The 24,272-nt window shown below is 42.5% G+C and overlaps 1 protein-coding gene across 1 annotated transcript in view; it reads right to left on the bottom strand.

Annotated features, from left to right (window-relative positions):
- Positions 1–24,272, bottom strand: part of LOC143810205 (opsin-5-like) — a 55,012-nt gene that overhangs the window by 16,221 nt on the left and 14,519 nt on the right. The window lies entirely within an intron of this gene.

Genomic DNA, 24,272 nt, shown 5'->3' with positions numbered 1-24,272 from the left:
CTTAGCTCCCTCACACGTCAGATTTAGTAAATACTTGCATTCCCAAAATTATAACATATCTGCATTACAAAAACTACATTGAAGCGTTCCTTTTGTTATTCCTCCTGGAAATGCATTAATTAATACATTGACAACTGGGTGTTGTCATTCTCCATGTCAATAGGGTCCAATCAGCACTGAAATCGTAAGTGCACCCCTTACTGACCAATAGAATGGAGGCAACCAGTAGCCAATGTATTTCTTTATACATTACTTGGAGGAATAACCAAGGAACATCAAAAAGCAGATTTTTATAAAAAAAATATATATATGCCTCATAATAGTTAGAATTTTGGAGATACAAGTTTTGACTATAGCAGACATGTCAACGGAGCTAAGAGGGTTCCCGTACCTTTCTAGAAGGAGTAACACAGGAAACGCACAATATAGAGACCTGAAAAAATATCTTTCAGAATAGTTTACTTTTATACGTTAAATGAAAGAACAATATATAATGAAACAAACATAAAATAATAAATGATAGGTGACCTTTATAGAGGATTTTTCATTTAATAATTAAAATTATTCAAGTCCTCTTTTTCTCTGAATAGGCAATTTGCATATTAAGTTTCCCAGAGGAGCATTGCACGGCGAATAAGCCTCCTTAGCTTGACAAGCCAGAGATGGTATGTCACTCTCCATAAGGAGAAACGTTACCCCTTAGACCTCAGTCCAGAGCCTCTCACCTAGCCAAATCAGTTCTCATGCTTTGCACTGACGGGGCCAACAGCCCGAAACACCGTGTCTGCGAATTGAGATACTGATTTGGCTTTTATCCTAAGTCATATTACAAGACTCGTTAAAGGGTTGATTGTGACTTGTAGGATCGCTACTTCCAACAGGTGGCGCTATAGAGTTCAAGCCCTCTTTTTCTCTGAAGAAGCAATTTGAATACAGCTGGTTCACTGATTCTGGACCAGTTTTTATTTTCCTTCTGTGCCCCTTAGTTCCACAGTTATGCCCACCGGAAATAAAGGTGCAAATGTTCTAATCAGTCAACTGGGTGTATAGCAGAGGTGTCACACTGCATTCCTCAAGGGCCGCCAACAGGTCATGTTTTCAGGATTTCCTTAGCAGTCCACAAGGTGCTGGAATCATTCTGTGCAGGTGATTAAATTATCACCTGTGCATCACAAGGAAATCCTGAAAACATGACCTTTTGGCGGCCCTCGAGGAATGCAGTTTGACACCTCTGGTGTATAGCATAGCACTTCTCTTCAAGCATTGCTTTTTCTCATCTATGACACAGCCAATCAAAACACGTCTATGTCATAGAGGAAAAAAGGAAAGACAGACAGAGAAGATCACAGCTGCATCCTGGCTCAGTATGTTAAAAAAAAAAAAAAAAAAAAACATTTCTGTGTCTCTATATATTGTGAGACTCAATTTTTAGGGATGAGGGAGCACTAAAATGCTCGAGCAACAAGTATAATGGGAGTCCACGGGAAAGCCAAGCTTTTTTCCGGCAGACACTACAAGGAGGTCTGGGGGGGCAGAGAAAGTGTTGAAATGGATGGAAAAAGTGTTGAATGGAAGGAGAACAGCATGAGGAAGACCTCTGGAAGTATCTCTGACTCTCAGATCGCTACTGAGAACATGTTTATGCCACTTTAAAGCCTGACAATAAAACATTCAGGAAAAAAATGTTAAGAAAATTTCTTTCTTGTATAGTGACTTGTATATAATGCAAAATTTAAAAAAGATTTTAAAAAAAAGTAAACCAGAATTGAATTTAAAAAAAAAAATGGAAAATTCAGTGTAATTTATGAAGGAAGCAAGAAGTGGCAAAAATTAGGGACTCAGATACACCCTGTATTAGATAAATGAGGGCCCAAACACATTATGTTTAAATCGATAAGTAGTGGTACTCCTAGACTCTCATAAAGGCTATGGACTAAGTGCAAAGCCTGCTGAAAATTACAAGCAGGGTCATCCATACATTCTTGAAAGCACAACTGTATTTCCTCATTCAAATATTGTGAACTTAGTGTAGTTGTGGTACTACTAGTCCCAAATAGCTCTGCACACTGTACAAACCTTCCAAAAATAAGTAATCCGTACACCCTTGAAGGCACCAACTGTAGTGACTCATTGAAATAATAAGAAAGTGTAGTTGTGGTACTCTTATACTTATAAAGGCTTTGCACACAGTGCAAAGCCAGAAAAATATTATAAGGAGGGTCATCCATAGACCCTTGAAGGCAACAACTTGCTGGCCTCAGTAAAATATATTGAAAGTACAGTTGATGTATTCCTATACTCATAAAGGCTTTGCAAAAAGTACAAATCCAGGAAAAAAATAATAAGGATGGTAATACAGTAATCCATAGACCTTTGAAGGCAACAACTGATTTAAAACACTTTAGGTGCTGCTGTCATCTGGCTCTTTAGTATGCACTCCTTTGCTATGAGTAACAGCCCATAATCATGTGTCATGCTGCATGCTGCATTTGAATAAGCTATGTTGATAGCAGAGATGAGCAAAGATGATCAGGTCAGGGCTTATTCATTTAGTGCAAACTATAGTGCTTACCAAATAAGCTGCAGCTTCCTGGATCTCCGGCTGATCACCTGTTCGGCTCCACAGCTGCATGTGTGGTGGCTGTGTGACAGTCACGACACATGCATGGAGAGCCTGTATGACTGGCAGGCAATCCCCGCATGCTTATTGGTTGTGTAACAAGTGCCAAGCATGCGGGGCAGGGATTGAAGCTTCAAATCTGAGCACCAGCCAAAGCTCATCAAGTGCCGAGCACATCCTAGCATCCAGATACTCAAGTGATATCCAAGTATCACCAAACACATTAGCTCATCCCTAATAATTTTATTTTAATGTAGTCGTACCTGTGCCAGGGGATTTTTTTTGCAGGGAGAGAAGTAGATTTAACTAGGTCCATTGTCAGGCTTTCATCTTCCAAAGAAACAAGTAGACACCAAACTATCTGGCTAACATCAAAACCGAACTCATCATCTTTCCTCCATCTCACCTAACTCCACTACCTGAAGTATCTACCAATACAAATGACATCACACTTTCTCCTGTACCGGAAGTCTGCTGCCTCTGAGTAACCCTCGACTCTGCCTTGTCCTTCACACCACACATCCAAGCTTTTGCAGGCTCCAAATCAAAAATATTTCCAGATTCTGTCCTTTCCTCAACCCTGAATCTAGTAAAATGTTAGTCCATGCCCTCAGTCTCTCCCGTGTCGTCTACTGCAATATCCTCCTCTGTGGCCTACCTTCTAACACTCTCACACCTCTCCAGTCCATCCTTAACTCTGAAGGACTAATCCACCTCTCTCCTTACTACTTCTCTGCTCCGCCCCTCTGCAAATCCCTTCTTTGATTCCCAATTCCCCAATATATCCAGTTCAACTTACTAACACTGACCTACAAAGCCGTCCATAATCTGTGTCCGCCATAAATCTCTGAACCAATATCTTCCAACATGTAATCTCCAGTCCTTCCAAGACCTCCTTCTCTCCTTCACGTTTATACATTCCTCATCCAATCGCCTTCAAAACTTTGCCCTAGTATTCCCAATCTTCTGGAATTCTGTGCCCCAACATGTCCACATTTGGAATTTTCATACTTAATCGAAAACTCAATCTCTTCAAGAAAGCTTACAGCCAGCAATGACCCCGTTGCCACATCACCGCCCCCAGAGTTGTCAAACCCCCAGCCTACTGTGTAAACCTACAAGGGCAGAACCCTCTCCCCTTTATACCAGTCTATCATTGTTAGATTTTTCATTGCAATCTATAATTGTATTTTGTATGTAAACCCTTTGAAGGATTAAGCTTGGAATTTTTCAATTTACTACACATAATTACTCCACTAAAGAGGTTCCTTCTAAATAGATTACAGACCCCAACCGCATCCCCTTCACTATGTCTCCAGTAAGGAGAAGAGGTTTACTACAAAGGTAGTGATGATAATTTAAAACAATTTTCTGAGTCTTTTGTCCATGATTGTATATAAAAAATAAAAATAAATTATGCACTAGAAAGAAAAATAGCAACTGTATGAAGCATTGTAATCATTGACGTATTCTACATTATCAAAAGACTTCCATTATTAACAATTCTTGGGTGGAGGTTCTGCGCACGAACCATCAGCCGACCAGCAGGACGTTTCCATAGAAAAAAGAAATAATAAAAGAAATTAGAAGCCTGTCAAAAGGAGGCTGAATATCCTTACAAGTGAGGCCCCACGTGGAGATATTTTACGGGACGGATGCTAAATTATTCTTTATGTTCGTTGCAGTTGATGAATTTATTTGACAAGAAACAACGGTAACAAGGTGATAACAATTGAAATTTTACATTAAAATTGCAAAGCTGACATCTGTTTTGAGCAAAATTGAATTACTGAAAATTATGAATGTTGTTTACATCTGATTTTTAGTCTGGGGGTTATTCAATAATTGGCCAACCGTCTTCTTTGTCTATACACTGGGAAAAAGAAACGGGCTGGCTTGGCTATTAAAATGAGCCGTCGGCCAGTCCCCTTCACACATGCCCACACTAGAAATGGTGTCTGATGTTAGACACAAACCGGAACTAGAGCTTGTAGCTAAAATCATGGTACTTTTAAACGGTTTATCCAGGATTTTTATTTTTTTTACAATGGGCTTAAAAAATAACAGGTACATAGTTGCTAATTACCTGCCTTTTCTATCCGGCACCAGAACGGTCATAGACTCTCCTACCGCTGGCGATTCAGGTGCTCAAATCAACAGAGCAGCTCTTCCTCTTCGGCTCTGTGGATGGGGCATGACTGGTGATGTCATGCTGATTGACAGCTGGCTTCCTCCAGTTAGGCAGCGGGAAGACGGCTGTTAATCAGCATGACATCAACAGTCACACCCTGTCAACAGAGCAGAGTGGAAAAGATGTCGCTGCAGGGTCAGTGTGAGGCCAGCGGACCTCACCGACAGGAAATCTCTGTGATCACTCTGTGCTGGCAGAGATTGACGCCGGGCACAACAAGCAGGTAGTTAGCATGTACCAGCCTGTTAGTATCTAGGCCCATAGAAAAAAAATAGTCTGATAAACCCTTTAAGACCTGAACTATATCAGCATTATTAATTATTTTAAGCACATTATTATTAGTAGTATTTTCTTTTTAGCATAACTACTCCTGTAAGTTTTAATGGTTGTTATATATGTGAAAAAAAAATTATGTAATGTTGTCACTCAGCTCATATAGTAGATTGCCAGGTGCTATTATTATTATTATTATTATTATTATTACTACAGGTAGGGTTATAATGGAAAATAACATAGAAGGTAAAGCTAGGGGCAGAAAGCTCAGTACCACATATTTCACAATAGAGGATGAAGAAAGCTCCTTCTCCCTCTTCCCGTCTCCTTGCACAGGGACACCTGCACAGGTCACAGAGCATGCTCGCAATATTCTCTCATAGATGTTATTTTTATATTTCTCATGTGTCTTTTGTGCTGAAAATTTCTGCATCTTCCTTTCACACCTCAGGCATCAAGTCTTATAAATAAAATACCAGCAGATGACATGCTTATATTCCTATCTTTAATTAAGAAAAAAGGTCATACTTTCGATGTGTTGTTCAATAGAGGTCTGGACGTAAAGGGGATGTGTGGTTTTAGAAACCCATTTGCAAATATTAATTAATTCCATTCTTAATTACAGGAGCTGGTAACAGCCAGGGCCACCCTTTCTTCTAACGTGAATTATGAGTGTAACTTTAAGGCATGTTCCATAAATGTATCTGTGGTCTGATGCTCCACCAGTATTTATGGAGTTAAAAAGGGACACCCTAGTAAAAAAGTATTCATGGGTTATGGCAAAGGTAGGAAAAAGAGAGTAGAGCAAGGCAGAGGTTCTCCTTCATGGTGGTCCACCCCTTAGGCTCGGCACAGTGTCTAATATTTTCTCTTAGCCTCAAAATGTTGGCCGTGATCAGAGATAGCTCCGGTCTTGGACTTTTATTCCACATCTAAGCAGTTAGACAGAACTTCAGTCACTTCCTCCACCTCTGGCATCTGATCACAAGGTGCCAATAAAGTGCTGCTGTACCAGGGGGTCGAACAGTGGTCTAGATGTTTGCCCTCTTAATGCACCCAAAAAGTGCTCTAGTAGTGATCAGCACAACGTTGAAAATGTAAAAAAAATTATGAAGTTGTTGTGTTTTTTTCCCTTCCTCTCCAGAAATTGTTAAGAAAATAAATAAAGATAGATGTAACCTAAACAAAAGAAAATGATGTTGCCCTCCAGAATAATTCCTTAGGCGTCCCACTCATGCACAATGCAAGGAACCTGCCGGCTCAAAGGTGAAGCTAGAAAGAAAGAGGAATCATCCAAGATCCCAGGAGACTCCAAAACACAATACAGCAAACGTGTGAGTAAAAATTCCTTATTTATTGGTTCAAATAGGACGATAACAAATCAAGGACTACAGGGATATATTCAGCAAAATTTGAAACCTACGCATTTCGAACAATTTAGTTCTTAATCATGGCAGAATAACAATAATGATTAAGACTTACGGTATTTTGTCCAAAACGGTTTCGGTTTACATTTTTGCTGAATATTTCACCATGATTTGTTATTGTCCAATTTTAACCGATAAATAAGAAATTTTTACTCAGACTTGTGCTGGATGGCGTTTTGGAATCTCCCGGGATCCTAGATACGTACTCCCTTTTCTTAGATGTAGCCTAATCTGGTGCCCTAAAATACAACTCATTTCACAGTAAAGCAAATACATAGATAAAAAAATAAAAATGTATTGGTTTTGATATGCAGTAATTAAAAAAAACTTGATTCTTAAGGTCCAAACAGTCCTGGTGGTTAAGGGTCTTCTCTCCGTGAGCTCAGTTCTAGTAATCAGTTGATTTTTCTGTTAATCACACTTTGTGAACTGTGATATTGCCATCAGTATTTTTCGTTAGTCTGAGACGCCCCAGTACTGCTGGTGGTTCACATGGCAGTTTACACTGTTTTGTTACATTCCTTATACATTTCTTCTTATGGTAGCTATTACTTTGGAATTTGAATATAGAAGCATCGTAAAAAATCTCGGTTATAAATCCGTAATATGGTTACAATTATTGTGTGTTATTAAAGCGATTGTCTGGTTTAGAAGTAAAAAATGCATTTTAAACGCCGTATTTGGAAATTGTGAGTTAAAACAGGGGGTGGTCGCTGTCCTGAATCCTCTTCTATCTGCTGGAATGGCTATAAAAAGCCCCTCTCACTTTGGAGGACTTATCTTCTCTGTGGATTGCATAAAGAGCCTATTCATTTTAAGTGAAACCGCGTAATACTTTTACTTCTCCTTAGGTGGCGCTGTAGAAAAATTGAACACATGGATTTTCTAACTGAATTGAGTCCAAGCAATAGGACCCCTTGTAATCAACTTATTGAGTGGTATTTCAAGGTCCTAGAGTGGCCTAGCCAATCTCCAGATCTAAACCAAAAAGAATATCTTTGGAGGGAGCTGAAACTCAATGTTGCCCAGCGACAGCCCCGAACCTGAAAGATCTGGAGAAGATCTGTGTGGAGGAGTGGGCCAAAATCCCTGCTGCAGTGTGTGCAAACTTGGACAATAACTACAGGAAACATTTGACCTCTGTAATTGCAAACAAAGGTTTCTGTACCAAATATTAAGTTCTGTTTTTCTATTGTATCAAATACTTATGTCATGCAATAAAATGCAAACTAATTAAGTAAAAATCATGCACTGTGATTTTCTGGATTTTTTTTAAGATTCTGTCTCTCACAGTTGAAGTGTATCTACGTTAAAAATTATAGACCCTCCATTCTTTGTAGGTTGGAAAATTTGCAATATCGGCAGTGTATGAAATGCTTATTTTCCCCATTGTATATACGACTGATACTGCCAGTTCTGATGACTAATGACTAGAGATGAGCAAACCCGAACTGAAATTCGGGGTTTGTACCGGACAGTTATTGTCCAATGTTAATCGCCGAACACGGACTTCTCCCGGAAGTCCATTGCAATGTTCTGAATTCTGAGGAAGTCTGTTTGGGGAGAGAAAGAGAATTTTCCAACTCAAAAGTTCAGGTCCCCATTGTTTTCAATGGGGTTCAGGTTCTTGTTCAAGTTCAGGTACAGTTCTGGTACCTAAACCGAACTTTGGAGCTTTCCACTCATCCCTACTAATAACATGTCCCCAAGTCACAAACCACAATCTCGAAGCAACCTGTCAAAATTTTCCCTGAGGAGAACACACGGAAAATACACAAGAACACTCCCGCTATGTTCATTTTTCCTAGAAATATCTTACTAAAAAAGTTATACACCAACATCAATAGTTCAAACATTTGCAGTTTACTTTTTTCAGTTTGTTTTATACTACAAGTGCTTCTCATAATATTAGAATATCATCAAAAAGTTAATTTATTTAAGTTCTTCAATAAAAAAGGTGAAACTCATATATTATATAGAGTCATTACAAACAGAGTGATCTATTTCAAGTGTTTATTTATGTTAATGTTGATGATTATGGCTTACAGCCAATGAAAATCCGATTATCTCAGTAAATTGCAATACTTTATAACACCAGCTTGAAAAATGATTTTAAATGTTGAAATGTTGGCCTACTGAAATGTATGTTCAGTAAATGCACTCAGTACTTGGTCGGGGCTCCATTTGCATCAATTACTGCATCAATGCGGCGTGGCATGGAGGCGATCAGCCTGTGGCACTGCTGAGTGGTTATGGAAGCCCAGGTTGCTTTGATAGCAGCCTTCAGCTCGTCTGCTGTGTCTGGTGTCTCATCTTCCTCTTGACAATATCCTATAGATTCTCTATGGGGTTAAGGTCAGGCGAGTTTGCTGCCAATCAAGCACTGTGATACTGTTATTTTTAAACCAGGTATTGATACTTTTGGCAGTGTGGAAAAGTGCCAAGTCCTGCTGGAGAATTACATTTCCATCTCCAAAAATCTTGGCTGCAGAGGGAAGCATGAAGTGCTCTAAAATGTCCTGGTAGATGGCTGCGCTGACTTCGGTCTTAATAAAACACAGTGGACCTACACCAGCAGATGACATGGCTCCCCAAACCATCACTGAGTGTGGAAACTTCACACTAAACCTCAAGCAGCATGGATTGTGGCCTCTCAACTAGTGATGAGCAAATAGCATTGTGCTTGGGTCTCCCGGAGCATGCTTGGGTGATCTCCAAGCATTTTGTAGTGCTCGGACATTTAGTTTTCAGCGCCTCAGCTGCATGATTTACGGCTGCTAGCCAGGCTGAATACATGTGAGGATTGCCTGTTTGTTAGGGAATTCCCACATGTATTCAGACTGTCCAGCAGCCGTAAATCATGTAGCTGAGGCGATGAAAACTAAATCTCCGATCACATTCAAATACTCGGAGATCACCCGAGCATGCTCAGGGAAACCCGAGCACAATGCTATTCGCTCTCACTACTCCCAACTCTTCCTCCGGAATCTGGGACCTTGATTTCCAAATGAAATGCACAATTTACTTATCTGAAAACAACACTTTGGACCAATTAGCAGCAGTCCAGTTCTTTTTCTCCTTGGCCCAGGTAAGACGCTTCTGGCGTTGTCTACTGGTCATGAGTGGCTTAACACAAGGAATATGACACTTGTAGCCCATGTCCTGGATACGTCCATGTGTGATGGCTCTTGAAGCAATGACTCCAGCAGCAGTCCACTCCTTGTGAATCTCCCCCCAATTTTTGAATGGCCTTTTCTTAACCATCATTTCCACGCTGCGGTTATCCCGGTTGTTTGTGCACTTTTTTCCAACCACATTTTCCTTCCACTCCACTTTCCATTAATCTGCTTGGATACAGGACTCTGTGAACAGCCGGCTTCTTTAGCAATGACCTTTTGTGGTTTACCCTCCTTGTGGAGTATGTCAATGACTGCCTTCTGGACATCTGTCACGTCAGCAGTCTTCCCCATAATTGTGGAGCTACTGAAACAGACTAAGGAACCTTTCTTTAAACACTTACGAAGCCTTTGTAGGTGTTTTTGTTAATTATTCTAATTTCCTGAGATAATGACTTTTGGGTTTTCATTGGCTGTAAGCCATAATCATCAACATTAACAGAAATAAACATGTGAAATAGATCACTCTGTTTGTAATGACTCTATATAATATGAGTTTCACTTTTTGTATTGAAGAACTGAAATAAATTAACCTTTTGATGATATTCTAATTTATATTATATATATATATATATATTATAATTTTATATTAATAAAATGAAAACATCAAAAAGCATGCATATTGAACTTAGGTTTGATGCTCAAGTTTGTATTATAGATCTGGATAGATAATACAGCACCAAAAAGCATGGCATGTTGGATCCTGTATCTCTATCCTGTCTCTGATCCGTGATATACATTAATATGTCATTTTAGTAGGATCCTTTAATATCAGCCTGCTGATGGTTTCCAGGCATCAATAGAAAACAAATGGAAAAATAAATCAAAGCTGCAAAAATATTTTTAATTATCAGGTAGTCATAGGAGTTGCCGGATTGTCAGATTTTCTAGAAAAAAATAAAGCAATTCATCTGTGAGTCTAGGGACTGTGATATTGTTTCCTTTGATCTTTGTTTTGCAGGCATTTGATGGGGCGAGAACTGTACCGCACCACCAAGATAAATGGAAAGTGCTCATTACCGGATGATCTGTGCCCGCTTAGGCTTCTTTCACACTTCAGTTTTTTGGCGTCAGTCACTTCCGACATAATGACGGATCGACGGATCCGTCACAATAGTTGAAAAAACGGATGTAACGGATCCGTTTTTTTGACGGATCCGTTACTCGGGGGTCGTATATACTTTTTGGAGCATGCGCAATTGAAAAAAATTGAAAAAACGGATTGGGGCGACGGATCCGCCGAAATGACGGTCGCAACGGATCCGTCGCCCATAGGTGGCCATTCTATGAAATGACGGACGCGACGGATCCGTCGCGATCCGCCATTTCAACGCAGACAAAAAACGTTGCAATGACCGTCAATGTCTAGACGACGTCCGCCAAATTTTGACAGATCCGTCGCATGACGGATGGAACGGAAGACCATCCGTCACAATCCGTCGCTAATGCAAGTCTATGGGGAAAAAAACGGATCCGTCGAAAAAAAAACGGATCCGTTTTTTGAGGAAGATGGCGGATTTAGACTGACGCCAAATAACTGAAGTGTGAAAGAGGCCTTAGCCGTGATAGCAGCTTTCACAGGAGGCTTCAGTGTCATCCTCCTGTGCCCTCATTACAGCTAATTTTATCTAATTTTCTTGTCATAAACTTCAAATTCTTCTCTGCTAATGTAGGATACATGGGTACTCCTAGTGAGATGGTAACACTGAGAATGGGAAGGGGCCCTGCACTATGATAGAGCTCATTGCTTCGTGCACAAAGCCTGAGGAAAAGGATTTCTCAATGATATGTCAAGTGATGGAGCAGACCAAGGTGCAGTATGTGCTAAAATTTGTGACTTTTCCCAACTCTTGCCACTTTTCAAAAGTGTGGAGAAAAGTAGGAAGAGAGCCGGGTCACCTGTAGACTTTTCATCAGAAATTGGCTCAAATTGTGGTGCAATTATATGCCAAATTTATTTGGATGTGTGCAAGTAATCCAGTGCATGACTAGTTTATTGAACAGAAGTTCTAGTAAATCTCCCCTGATGAAGCGTGAGTAAATGCGAAACAACCGTTACCTCATCCCACATAATGCTATTTTTCAACAGAAGTGAGAAAACTGGGAAGAGGGCCTGGTCACCAGTAGACTTTTCATCCTAAATATGGGAATATTGTAGTGGAAATACAGTAGAGACCAAAAGTTTGGACACACCTTCTCATTCACAGATTTTTCTGTATTTTCATGACTATGAAAATTGTACATTCACATTGAAGGCATCAAAACTATGTGTCAGGACTCTGAACATTTTTTATTACCTTTTTGTGCATTACTGCCCTTTTCCAAGATGGCGTTTTTGGTCTCATGTGCACTGTGTCTTCCTGCTATAAAACTCCACCCCATCCTTCAGTCTGTGCTAGAGTATTCTGCCTTGCATCCAGCTCCTGACCTCTGGTGACTCCCTGGCTATATACCTGCTCCTGTGAACCATTGGGGTTATCCTGCTACTCTGCTCTGAGTTCCTGCTGCATACACCAGTTCCAGTAATCCTCCTTCATCTGCTGCTCGTGTTTGCTTCCATCTGCATTTGCTGGACATGTAAGCTGTTTCTGCTCTGCAAGAACCTGAGACTATTACCCAGACCTCCCTGGTTGAGCTAAGATATTATTTGAACTGCCTTATAAGCATATCTATCTGTGTTGTGGACTAAGCAAGGACTTATTCGTGTCAAGTATCCTCAAGAATAATTGTGCTTCATAGATCTTCTGCGTGATTGCATTTTCCTCTGAAGTTTCATATAGACTGCTGAGCTGCATTTGATATTTGCACCAAGTGTTGTGGACTTGAGTTTCTCTCTGCACCTGTTTGAATCACCGTGTGATAATATAGACTTTACCACTTATAAAACTGTGTCCTGTAGTTGTCTTGTTCCACGCAAAGAGTCTCCTGAGTTATCCCCTATAATTATTACAGGATACTCTAGCCTAAAAAAAAAAAAGGAGACTGCTGGAACAATGACTGCAGAAAGCACACTAGAGCAGGAGTTTTCCATAATTAGATCACTGCAGAAAGATGTGGAAGGTCTGCAAAAGAAGTTTGGAAGCTTTGAACTCAATCAACAACTGTTTGGACAGACTTTGCAGGACTTAAGCACCCGCATGGCAGCCCAGGAAAACAAACTTGCTGTGTTGTGAATTTGGATTCTGGGCTCCCCCGGTGGCTACTGGTGGAATTGAACTTGTGACATCATCTTCCCTGTTCACCTGTTCTGATTAGATCTGGGTGTCGCTATATAACCTGGCTTCTCTGTTAGATGCTTGCCGGTCAACAATGCGAAACAACCGTTACCTCATCCCACATAATGCTATTTTTCAACAGAAGTGAGAAAACTGGGAAGAGGGCCTGGTCACCAGTAGACTTTTCATCCTAAATATGGGAATATTGTAGTGGAAATACAGTAGAGACCAAAAGTTTGGACACACCTTCTCATTCACAGATTTTTCTGTATTTTCATGACTATGAAAATTGTACATTCACATTGAAGGCATCAAAACTATGTGTCAGGACTCTGAACATTTTTTATTACCTTTTTGTGCATTACTGCCCTTTTCCAAGATGGCGTTTTTGGTCTCATGTGCACTGTGTCTTCCTGCTATAAAACTCCACCCCATCCTTCAGTCTGTGCTAGAGTATTCTGCCTTGCATCCAGCTCCTGACCTCTGGTGACTCCCTGGCTATATACCTGCTCCTGTGAACCATTGGGGTTATCCTGCTACTCTGCTCTGAGTTCCTGCTGCATACACCAGTTCCAGTAATCCTCCTTCATCTGCTGCTCGTGTTTGCTTCCATCTGCATTTGCTGGACATGTAAGCTGTTTCTGCTCTGCAAGAACCTGAGACTATTACCCAGACCTCCCTGGTTGAGCTAAGATATTATTTGAACTGCCTTATAAGCATATCTATCTGTGTTGTGGACTAAGCAAGGACTTATTCGTGTCAAGTATCCTCAAGAATAATTGTGCTTCATAGATCTTCTGCGTGATTGCATTTTCCTCTGAAGTTTCATATAGACTGCTGAGCTGCATTTGATATTTGCACCAAGTGTTGTGGACTTGAGTTTCTCTCTGCACCTGTTTGAATCACCGTGTGATAATATAGACTTTACCACTTATAAAACTGTGTCCTGTAGTTGTCTTGTTCCACGCAAAGAGTCTCCTGAGTTATCCCCTATAATTATTACAGGATACTCTAGCCTAAAAAAAAAAAAGGAGACTGCTGGAACAATGACTGCAGAAAGCACACTAGAGCAGGAGTTTTCCATAATTAGATCACTGCAGAAAGATGTGGAAGGTCTGCAAAAGAAGTTTGGAAGCTTTGAACTCAATCAACAACTGTTTGGACAGACTTTGCAGGACTTAAGCACCCGCATGGCAGCCCAGGAAAACAAACTTGCTGTGTTGTGAATTTGGATTCTGGGCTCCCCCGGTGGCTACTGGTGGAATTGAACTTGTGACATCATCTTCCCTGTTCACCTGTTCTGATTAGATCTGGGTGTCGCTATATAACCTGGCTTCTCTGTTAGATGCTTGCCGGTCAACAATGTTATCAGAAGCCTCTCTGTGCTTGTTCCTGCTCCCAGACATCTACTAGATAAGTTGGACATTCGTCCATGTTTTGTTTTTGTATTTTGGTTCCAGTTCACAGCTGCAGTTTCGTTACTGTGTCTGGAAAGCTCTTGTTGATCAGGAATTGCCACTCTGGTATTATGAGTTAATGCCAGAGTCCTAAAGTAATTTCTGGATGTGTTTTGTTAGGGTTTTCTACTGACCATGAAAGTATGCTTTCTGTCTTCTGCTATCTAGAAAGCGGACCTCAAATTTGCTAAAACTATTTTCCTGCTGCGTTTGTTGTTTCATCTCATATCACCGCCAATATATGTGGGGGGCCTCTGTCTCCTTTTTGGGCATTTCTCTAGAGGTGAGTCAGGTCTTATATTTCCCTCTGCTAGCATTATTTAGTTCTCCGGCCGGCGCTGGGCATATAGGGATAAAAAGTAGGACATGCTACCTGGCTACTTCTAGATGATGCGGTAGGTTTAGTTCATGGTCAGTATAGTTACATCTTCCAAGAGCTTGTTCCTATTGAGGCTTATGCTAGTTCTCTGGCCATGGAGATCATGACAGTTTGACCGGCCCACTAAAGGGTTAAGATCCTTGGCTGAGAAAGGAGAGAAATAAGAAGTCTGCTGAAAATTTTTTTTTTTTTTTTTTTTTTTTTTCTCTAGTAGTTAGTGTGCTCTTAATTGGATCACTTGCCAGTCTGTCTATGCTGCAGTCTTTCTTTTTTTTCTCTCTCCTTCTAATCTTTGAATGGCTCTATGTTCACCTGTCTATAATGGATCTACAGAGTGTAACTGCAGGTTTGAATAATCTCGCCACGAAAGTACAAAGTTTGCAAGATTTTGTTGTTCATGCTCCGGTATCAGAGCCGAGAATTCCTTTGCCGGAATTCTTCTCAGGGAATAGATCTAGCTTTCAGAATTTTAGAAATAATTGTAAGTTATTTTTGTCCCTGAAATCTCGTTCTGCTGGAGACCCTGCACAGCAGGTTGGGATTGTGATTTCCTTGCTCCGCGGCGACCCTCAAGATTGGGCTTTTGCATTGGCACCAGGGGATCCTGCGTTGCGCAATGTGGATGCGTTTTTTCTGGCCTTGGGCTTGCTGTATGAGGAACCTCATTTGGAACTTCAGGCAGAAAAAACTTTGATGTCCCTATCGCAGGGGCAAGATGAAGCTGAAATTTACTGCCAAAAATTCCGTAAATGGTCTGTGCTTACTCAGTGGAATGAGTGTGCCTTGGCGGCTACTTTCAGAGAGGGTCTTTCTGATGCCATTAAGGATGTTATGGTGGGGTTCCCTGTGCCTGCAAGTCTGAATGAGTCCATGACAATGGCCATTCAGATCGATAGGCGTCTGCGGGAGCGCAAACCAGTGCACCATCTGGCGGTGTCCACTGAGAAGACGCCAGAAAACATGCAGTGTGATAGAATTCTGTCCAGAAGCGAGCGGCAGAATTTTAGACGGAAAAATGGGTTGTGTTTCTATTGTGGGGACTCTACTCATGTTATATCAGCATGCTTTAAGCGTACTAAAAAGCTTGATAAATCCGTTCCCATTGGCACTTTACAGTCTAAATTTATTTTGTCTGTGACCCTGATTTGCTCTTTGTCATCTATTACTACGGACGCCTATATCGACTCTGGCGCCGCTTTGAGTCTTATGGATTGGTCCTTTGCCAATCGTTGTGGGTATGATTTAGAGCCTTTGGAGACTCTTATTCCTCTGAAGGGGATTGACTCCACCCCATTGGCTAATAATAAACCACAATACTGGACACAAGTGACTATGTGTATTAATCCGGATCACCAGGAGGCTATTCGTTTTCTGGTGCTGTATAATCTACATGATGATTTGGTGCTGGGATTGCCATGGCTGCAGTCTCACAACCCAGTCCTTGACTGGAGAGCTATGTCTGTGTTGAGCTGGGGATGTAAGGGGACTCATGGGGACGTACCTTTGGTGTCCATTTCATCATCTATTCCCTCTGAAATCCCTGAGTTCCTGTCTGATTATCGTGACGTCTTTGAAGAACCCAAGCTGGGTTCACTACCTCCGCACCGTGAGTGCGATTGTGCTATAGATTTAATTCCGGGTAGTAAATACCCAAAGGGTCGTTTATTTAATCTGTCTGTGCCTGAACATACTGCTATGCGAGAATATATAAAGGAGTCCTTGGAAAAGGGACATATTCGTCCATCGTCATCTCCCTTAGGAGCCGTTTTTTTCTTTGTGTCAAAAAAAGACGGCTCTTTGAGACCATGTATTGATTATCGGCTTTTGAATAAAATCACGGTTAAATATCAATACCCATTGCCGTTGCTGACTGATTTGTTTGCTCGCATAAAGGGGGCCAAGTGGTTCTCTAAGATTGATCTCCGTGGGGCGTATAATTTGGTGCGGATCAGGCAGGGGGATGAGTGGAAAACCGCATTTAATACGCCCGAGGGCCACTTTGAGTATTTGGTGATGCCTTTTGGTCTTTCTAATGCCCCTTCAGTCTTCCAGTCCTTTATGCATGATATTTTCCGCGATTTTTTGGATAAATTTATGATAGTGTATCTGGATGATATTCTGATTTTTTCGGATGATTGGGACTCTCATGTCCGGCAAGTTAAGAGGGTTTTTCAGGTTTTGCGGTCTAATTCTCTGTGTGTCAAGGGTTCTAAGTGCGTTTTTGGGGTTCAGAGAATTTCCTTTTTGGGATATATTTTTTCTCCCTCTTCCATTGAGATGGATCCTGTCAAGGTTCAAGCTATTTGTGATTGGACGCAGCCCTCTTCTCTTAAAAGTCTTCAGAAATTTTTGGGCTTTGCCAACTTTTATCGTCGATTTATTTCTGGTTTTTCGGATGTCGTTAAGCCATTGACCGATTTGACTAGACAGGGTGCTGATGTTGCTAATTGGTCCCCTGATGCTGTGGAGGCCTTTCAGGAGCTTAAGCACCGTTTTTCTTCTGCCCCTGTGTTGCGTCAGCCTGATGTGACTCTTCCTTTTCAGGTTGAGGTCGACGCTTCTGAGATCGGGGCTGGGGCAGTGTTGTCGCAGAAAAGTTCTGACTGCGCCGTGATGAGGCCTTGTGCCTTCTTTTCCCGTAAATTTTCGCCCGCTGAGCGGAATTATGATGTTGGGAATCGGGAGCTTTTGGCCATGAAGTGGGCGTTTGAGGAGTGGCGCCATTGGCTCGAGGGGGCCAGACATCAGGTGGTGGTATTGACTGACCACAAAAATTTGATCTATCTTGAGACCGCCAGGCGCCTGAATCCTAGACAGGCGCGCTGGTCATTATTTTTCTCTCGGTTTAATTTTGTGGTATCGTACCTACCGGGTTCTAAGAATGTTAAGGCGGATGCCCTTTCTAGGAGTTTTGAGCCTGATTCACCCGGCAACTCTGACCCCACAGGTATTCTTAAGGAGGGAGTTATCTTGTCAGCCGTTTCTCCAGACCTGCGGCGGGCCTTGCAGGAGTTTCAGGCGGATAGACCGGATCGTTGTCCGCCTGATAGGTTGTTTGTTCCTGATGATTGGACCAGTAGAGTCATCTCTGAGGTACATTCTTCTGCATTGGCAGGTCATCCTGGAATTTTTGGTACCAGGGATTTGGTGGCAAGATCCTTCTGGTGGCCTTCCCTGTCACGAGATGTGCGAGGCTTTGTGCAGTCTTGTGACGTTTGTGCTCGGGCCAAGCCTTGTTGTTCTCGGGCTAGTGGATTATTGTTGCCCTTGCCTATTCCTAAGAGGCCTTGGACACACATCTCGATGGATTTTATTTCAGATCTGCCTGTGTCTCAGAAGATGTCTGTCATCTGGGTGGTGTGTGACCGTTTTTCTAAGATGGTCCATTTGGTTCCCCTGCCCAAATTGCCTTCTTCTTCCGAGTTGGTGCCCCTGTTTTTTCAAAATGTTGTTCGTTTGCATGGTATTCCTGAGAATATCGTTTCTGACAGAGGAACCCAATTTGTGTCTAGATTTTGGCGGGCATTCTGTGCTAGGATGGGCATAGATTTGTCTTTTTCGTCTGCTTTTCACCCTCAGACTAATGGCCAGACCGAGCGGACTAATCAGACCCTGGAGACATATCTGAGGTGTTTTGTGTCTGCTGACCAGGATGATTGGGTTGCTTTTTTGCCATTGGCGGAGTTCGCCCTCAATAATCGGGCCAGCTCTGCCACTTTGGTGTCCCCGTTTTTCTGTAATTCGGGGTTCCACCCTCGATTTTCCTCCGGTCAGATGGAATCCTCGGATTGTCCTGGAGTGGATGCGGTGGTGGAGAGATTGCATCATATCTGGGGGCAGGTGATGGACAATTTAAAGTTGTCCCAGGAGAAGACTCAGCTTTTTGCCAACCGTCACCGTCGTGTTGGTCCTCGGCTTTGTGTTGGAGATTTGGTGTGGTTGTCTTCTCGTTTTGTCCCTATGAGGGTCTCATCTCCTAAGTTTAAGCCTCGGTTCATCGGTCCGTATAAAATATTGGAGATTCTTAACCCTGTTTCCTTCCGTTTGGACCTCCCTGCATCCTTTTCTATTCATAACGTTTTTCATCGGTCGTTATTGCGCAGGTATGAGGCACCGGTTGTGCCTTCCGTTGAGCCTCCTGCTCCGGTGTTGGTTGAGGGTGAGTTGGAGTACGTTGTGGAAAAAATCCTAGACTCCCGTGTTTCCAGACGGAGACTCCAGTATCTGGTCAAGTGGAAGGGATACGGCCAGGAGGATAATTCTTGGGTCACTGCATCTGATGTTCATGCCTCTGATCTGGTTCGTGCCTTTCATAGGGCCCATCCTGATCGCCCTGGTGGTTCTGGTGAGGGTTCGGTGCCCCCTCCTTGAGGGGGGGGTACTGTTGTGAATTTGGATTCTGGGCTCCCCCGGTGGCTACTGGTGGAATTGAACTTGTGACATCATCTTCCCTGTTCACCTGTTCTGATTAGATCTGGGTGTCGCTATATAACCTGGCTTCTCTGTTAGATGCTTGCCGGTCAACAATGTTATCAGAAGCCTCTCTGTGCTTGTTCCTGCTCCCAGACATCTACTAGATAAGTTGGACATTCGTCCATGTTTTGTTTTTGTATTTTGGTTCCAGTTCACAGCTGCAGTTTCGTTACTGTGTCTGGAAAGCTCTTGTTGATCAGGAATTGCCACTCTGGTATTATGAGTTAATGCCAGAGTCCTAAAGTAATTTCTGGATGTGTTTTGTTAGGGTTTTCTACTGACCATGAAAGTATGCTTTCTGTCTTCTGCTATCTAGAAAGCGGACCTCAAATTTGCTAAAACTATTTTCCTGCTGCGTTTGTTGTTTCATCTCATATCACCGCCAATATATGTGGGGGGCCTCTGTCTCCTTTTTGGGCATTTCTCTAGAGGTGAGTCAGGTCTTATATTTCCCTCTGCTAGCATTATTTAGTTCTCCGGCCGGCGCTGGGCATATAGGGATAAAAAGTAGGACATGCTACCTGGCTACTTCTAGATGATGCGGTAGGTTTAGTTCATGGTCAGTATAGTTACATCTTCCAAGAGCTTGTTCCTATTGAGGCTTATGCTAGTTCTCTGGCCATGGAGATCATGACATTGCTGGCATAGAGTCCCAGTATGGACGGGCTTTTCAGGACATAAGCACGCAAATAGCTGCACAAGCGACTTTTCCCTCTGGGCTACCGCCACCAGCTAGCCCACCTAAGTTGCCCCCATTCAGATTTAATGGTGATCACGACAAATTTCGTGGCTTTGTGAATCAATGTATGCTATATTTTGATGTGCATGCTGACCGTTTTCCTACTGATAGATCCAAAGTATTGTGTGTAATAATGCTACTGACCTCACGAGCGCTTGCCTGGGTGAATCCGATGATTGAGTCTCGTGACCCACGGTTAAATAACTTGGATGATTTCTTGGCCGCTATGGCATTAATGTTTGATGATCCTAATTGCCGTGCAACCACTGAATCTGCTTTATTGTCTTTACGCCAGGCTAAACGTTCTGTTATTGAGTATACTACTGAATTCAGGAGATTAGCAGTTATGCACAATTGTCTATTTTTAAAAGGGGTCTGTCTAGTATTGTAAAAGATGAACTAGCTTGCTCTGAGTCACCACAAGAGCTAGAGACATTTATACAGCATTGTGTGCGCATTGACATTCGCCTTACTGAGCGTAGGCAGGAGAAGTTTGCTGCATATAACCGTATTTCTAACTTTTCCCTTCCTTCCAAAGAGCCTGCAGGTAAAACCTCTTGGGAGGTGGAGGAGGTGCCCATGCAAATTGATTCCGTTCAGAGGCGCGGGAGCATCGCCTTCGTGAAAGTCTATGTTTCTACTGCGGCCAGTCTGACCACTTCTTGATCAATTGCCCTAAGTGTCCTAGACGACCTAACAAGGTGCTAGCAGCAATAGGGGAGTATGACAACTGTGATGATGAATCTGACATCTCTGAATGTAGCCTGCCTTTAAACACTGTATTCCATTCACTTTCTACAGTATGACTTCACCCCCCAAGGAGCTGAAGGAAAATAACTCTCACTGTTCTCTCCCTATTAAGATCCTGTGTTCAGGACAGTGGATTTCTGGTTCAGCTATGATTGACTCTGGTGCAGGTGGCAATTTCATGGATATCCCATTTGCCAAGGAACATGGTATTGAAATTCAGCAAAGAGCCTCTCCAATTATTTCCAATGGAAACAGTGGATGGGTCACCTTTAATCTCTGGGCCTGTGGATCAGGAGACCGTACCCCTTGAAATTTTGTTGGAGCCTAATCATCAGGAGCAACTTTCTTTCTTGCTAATTTCTTCTCCTCATTTTCCTTTGATTTTAGGCATTCCTTGGTTGCGTTCTCAGAACCCAATTATCAACTGGGAGACCAAGGATATTATCTTTCCAACAAGGAGCAACTCAGCGTTAACAGAAGCTGTCCCTGAGTCCACGGCTATGGAACCACATGTACAGGTATTTTCTTTACCTCCAGCATATAAAGAGTTCTCTGACATCTGTGACAAGTAGAAGCAGATCAGCTTCCTCCACACAGGCATTATGACTGTCCCATTGAGTTGCTTCCTGGGGCAGCTATTCCTTTTGGTAATGTATACCCTTTGGCGGCACCTGAGCTTCAAGCCTTAAAGGAGTATATTGATGAAAATCTGGCCAAAGGCTTCATATGTCCTTCTTCCTCACCAGCAGGGGCACCTGTCTTTTTTGTAAAGAAGAAGGATGGGACCCTGAGACCCTGTGTTGACTATCGGGAACTAAATAAGGTAACCGTACAAAACTGTTACCCTTTGCCTCTGATTCCTGAATTACTGGAAAGAGTCCGCCATGCAAAGGTGTTCTCTAAACTGGATCTTCGTGGGGCTTATAATTTGGTGCGCATTCGTCCAGGGGATGAGTGGAAGACAGCATTCAGATGCCGGTATGGACACTTTGAATCTCTTGTGATGCTCTTCAGGCTTTGTAACGCCCCTGCAACATTTCAACACCTTGCTAATGACATTTTCAGAGATTTGTTGGACCAGTTTGTAGTGATCTATTTGGACAATATAATAATCTTTTACAGGAACATGAAGAACATGTCAAAACTGTTTTAAGATGTCTGAAAGAGAACCATCTGTATATTAAGCCGGAGAAATGCGAGTTCCATCGTTCTGAGATACAGTTCTTAGGTTATATCATCTCTCCCCAGGGGCTGAACATGGAATCTGGTAAGATTCAGACTATCCTTGACTGGCCGGCACCCAAGAACATTAAGGAGGTCCAACGTTTTATTGGTTTTGCAAATTTCTACAGACACTTCATTCGAAATTTTTCTGATATTGTCCGTCCCACTACTTCCTTGACAAAGAAGGAAAAGCCCTTTAAGTGGTCATCACAGGCTCAAGAAGCTTTTGATCGGCTTAAGATCTGTTTCACATCAGCTCCGCTGTTGATACACCCAGATCCAACACTTTCTTTTATTGTGGAGGTGGACGCTTCTGATAATGCTTTGGGGGCTATTCTCTCCCAAAGAACTGGAGAGAAGGGTCTGCTACATCCTTGTGCTTTCTTTTCCCATAGACTAACCTCAGCAGAGAAGAATTACGACATGGGAGACAAGGAATTGCTGGCTATTATTGCGGCTTTCAAAGAATGGAAGCATCATCTGCAAGGAGCTGCACAACAGATCATACTGCTAACTGATCATCGCAATTTAGAGTTCCTTAGATCCGCTAAATGTCTTTCTCCTCGTCAGGCTCGTTGGAACTTATTTTTAAATCAATTTAACTTTGTTATCTCGTACCGTCCAGGTTCTTATAATGGGAAGGCTGATGCTTTATCCCGAATCCATGCTGCAGATTCCGTACCTGGAGCCCCGTCTAAGACCATTCTATCTGATGCCAATTTCATTGGAGTTATCCACGATCAGGACTTGTGGAAGGAGTGCAGGGAGGCCTATGACGGTGATGTATTTCTGGCCAACCCACCTGTGGATATTAATCTTGTCTTTAAGGGTGGCATGTGGTTCAGAGATCGACGTATCTACGTCCCTGAGGTCGTCCGTCTGCAGATCCTCAAGTTGGTACATGACTCCAAGTTGGCTGGTCACAGGGGGGTACAGAAGACACAAGAGTTCCTGAGCCGATTCTTCTGGTGGCCAACTTGCCTGAAGGATACCAAGGACTATGTTCTCTCTTGCGAGGTATGTGCTCGTTACAAGACTCCTCATGTGGCACCTACGGGTCTTCTACAACTATTACCTGTTCCGTCCCGCCCTTGGGGGTCTATATCAATGGACTTTATTGTGGAGCTGCCTACATCGGGGGGCATGAATACAATCATGGTGGTAGTTGATCGCCTGACTAAAGCTGCTCATTTTGTTCCGTGCACCAGCCTCCCCTCAGCTAAAGATACAGTGAACTTGGTTATACAGAATGTCTTTCGGTTGCATGGGGTTCTGGATGAGATCATCTCTGACCGTGAAGTGCAGTTCACTTCAAGATTCTGGAAGGGGTTTTGCTCTGCACTCAATATTAATGTCTGTCTCTCTTCCGCTTACCATCTCCAGACAAATGGTCAGACTGAGCTTACCAACCAGACACTGGAACAATATCTAAGATGCTATGTCAGCCATCCCCAGGATGATTGGTTGGAGTTGCTGCCGTTAGCCGAATTTTCATATAACAATTCTCAGAGCGCCTTCACTAAATTTACACCTTTCTTTGCCAATCTGGGTTATCATCCGTGTATCTTACCTAGGTCTCCAATTAATTCTCCGGTTCCGGCAGTGGAGGAAAGGCTGACTGCGATGAGGCAAAATCTGGAGGTTCTGAAGGAATCAAGAACGTTATAAGAGATCGGCTGATAGATTCCGTAAACCTGCACCCATGTTCAAGGTAGGAGATTCTGTGTGGTTAGCAACTAAGAATCTGAAGTTAAACGTTCCTTCACAAAAACTTGGACAGAAATTCATTTGCCCTTTCAAGATCAACGGTATTGTGAGCTCTGTGGCCTGCCGGCTGAAGCTGCCTAGGACTATGAAGGTACACCCAGTTTTTCATGTATCTTTACTAAAGCCTGTATCTCCTAATACCTTACAGGGACGTGTTGTGCCACCTCCGCAGCCTGTGGTAATTGATGGGCAAGAACAATTTGTGGAGGAGGAAATTGTTGATTCCAGGATTCGCAGGAATCGGCTCCAATATCTGATATGATGGCAGGGATGTCCCCCTGAGGAAGACTCTTGGGAACCTGTGGAAAACATCAATGCCCAACAGAAGATTTCTCATTTTCATCAGAGATTCCCTGAGAAACCAAGTCCAGGATCGTCCTGAGGCCGCTTCTAAGGAGGGAGTAATGTCAGGACTCTGAACATTTTTTTATTACCTTTTTGTGCATTACTGCCCTTTTCCAAAATGGCGTCTTTGGTCTCATGTGCACTGTGTCTTCCTGCTATAAAACTCCACCCCAGCCTTCAGTCTGTGCTAGAGTATTCTCCCTTGCATCCAGCTCCTGACCTCTGGTTACTCCCTG

The sequence above is a fragment of the Ranitomeya variabilis genome, chromosome 2 (genome assembly GCF_051348905.1).
Source record: "Ranitomeya variabilis isolate aRanVar5 chromosome 2, aRanVar5.hap1, whole genome shotgun sequence".
Lineage (NCBI taxonomy): Eukaryota > Metazoa > Chordata > Amphibia > Anura > Dendrobatidae > Ranitomeya > Ranitomeya variabilis.
This window is presented reverse-complemented; position numbering and strand designations above follow the sequence as displayed.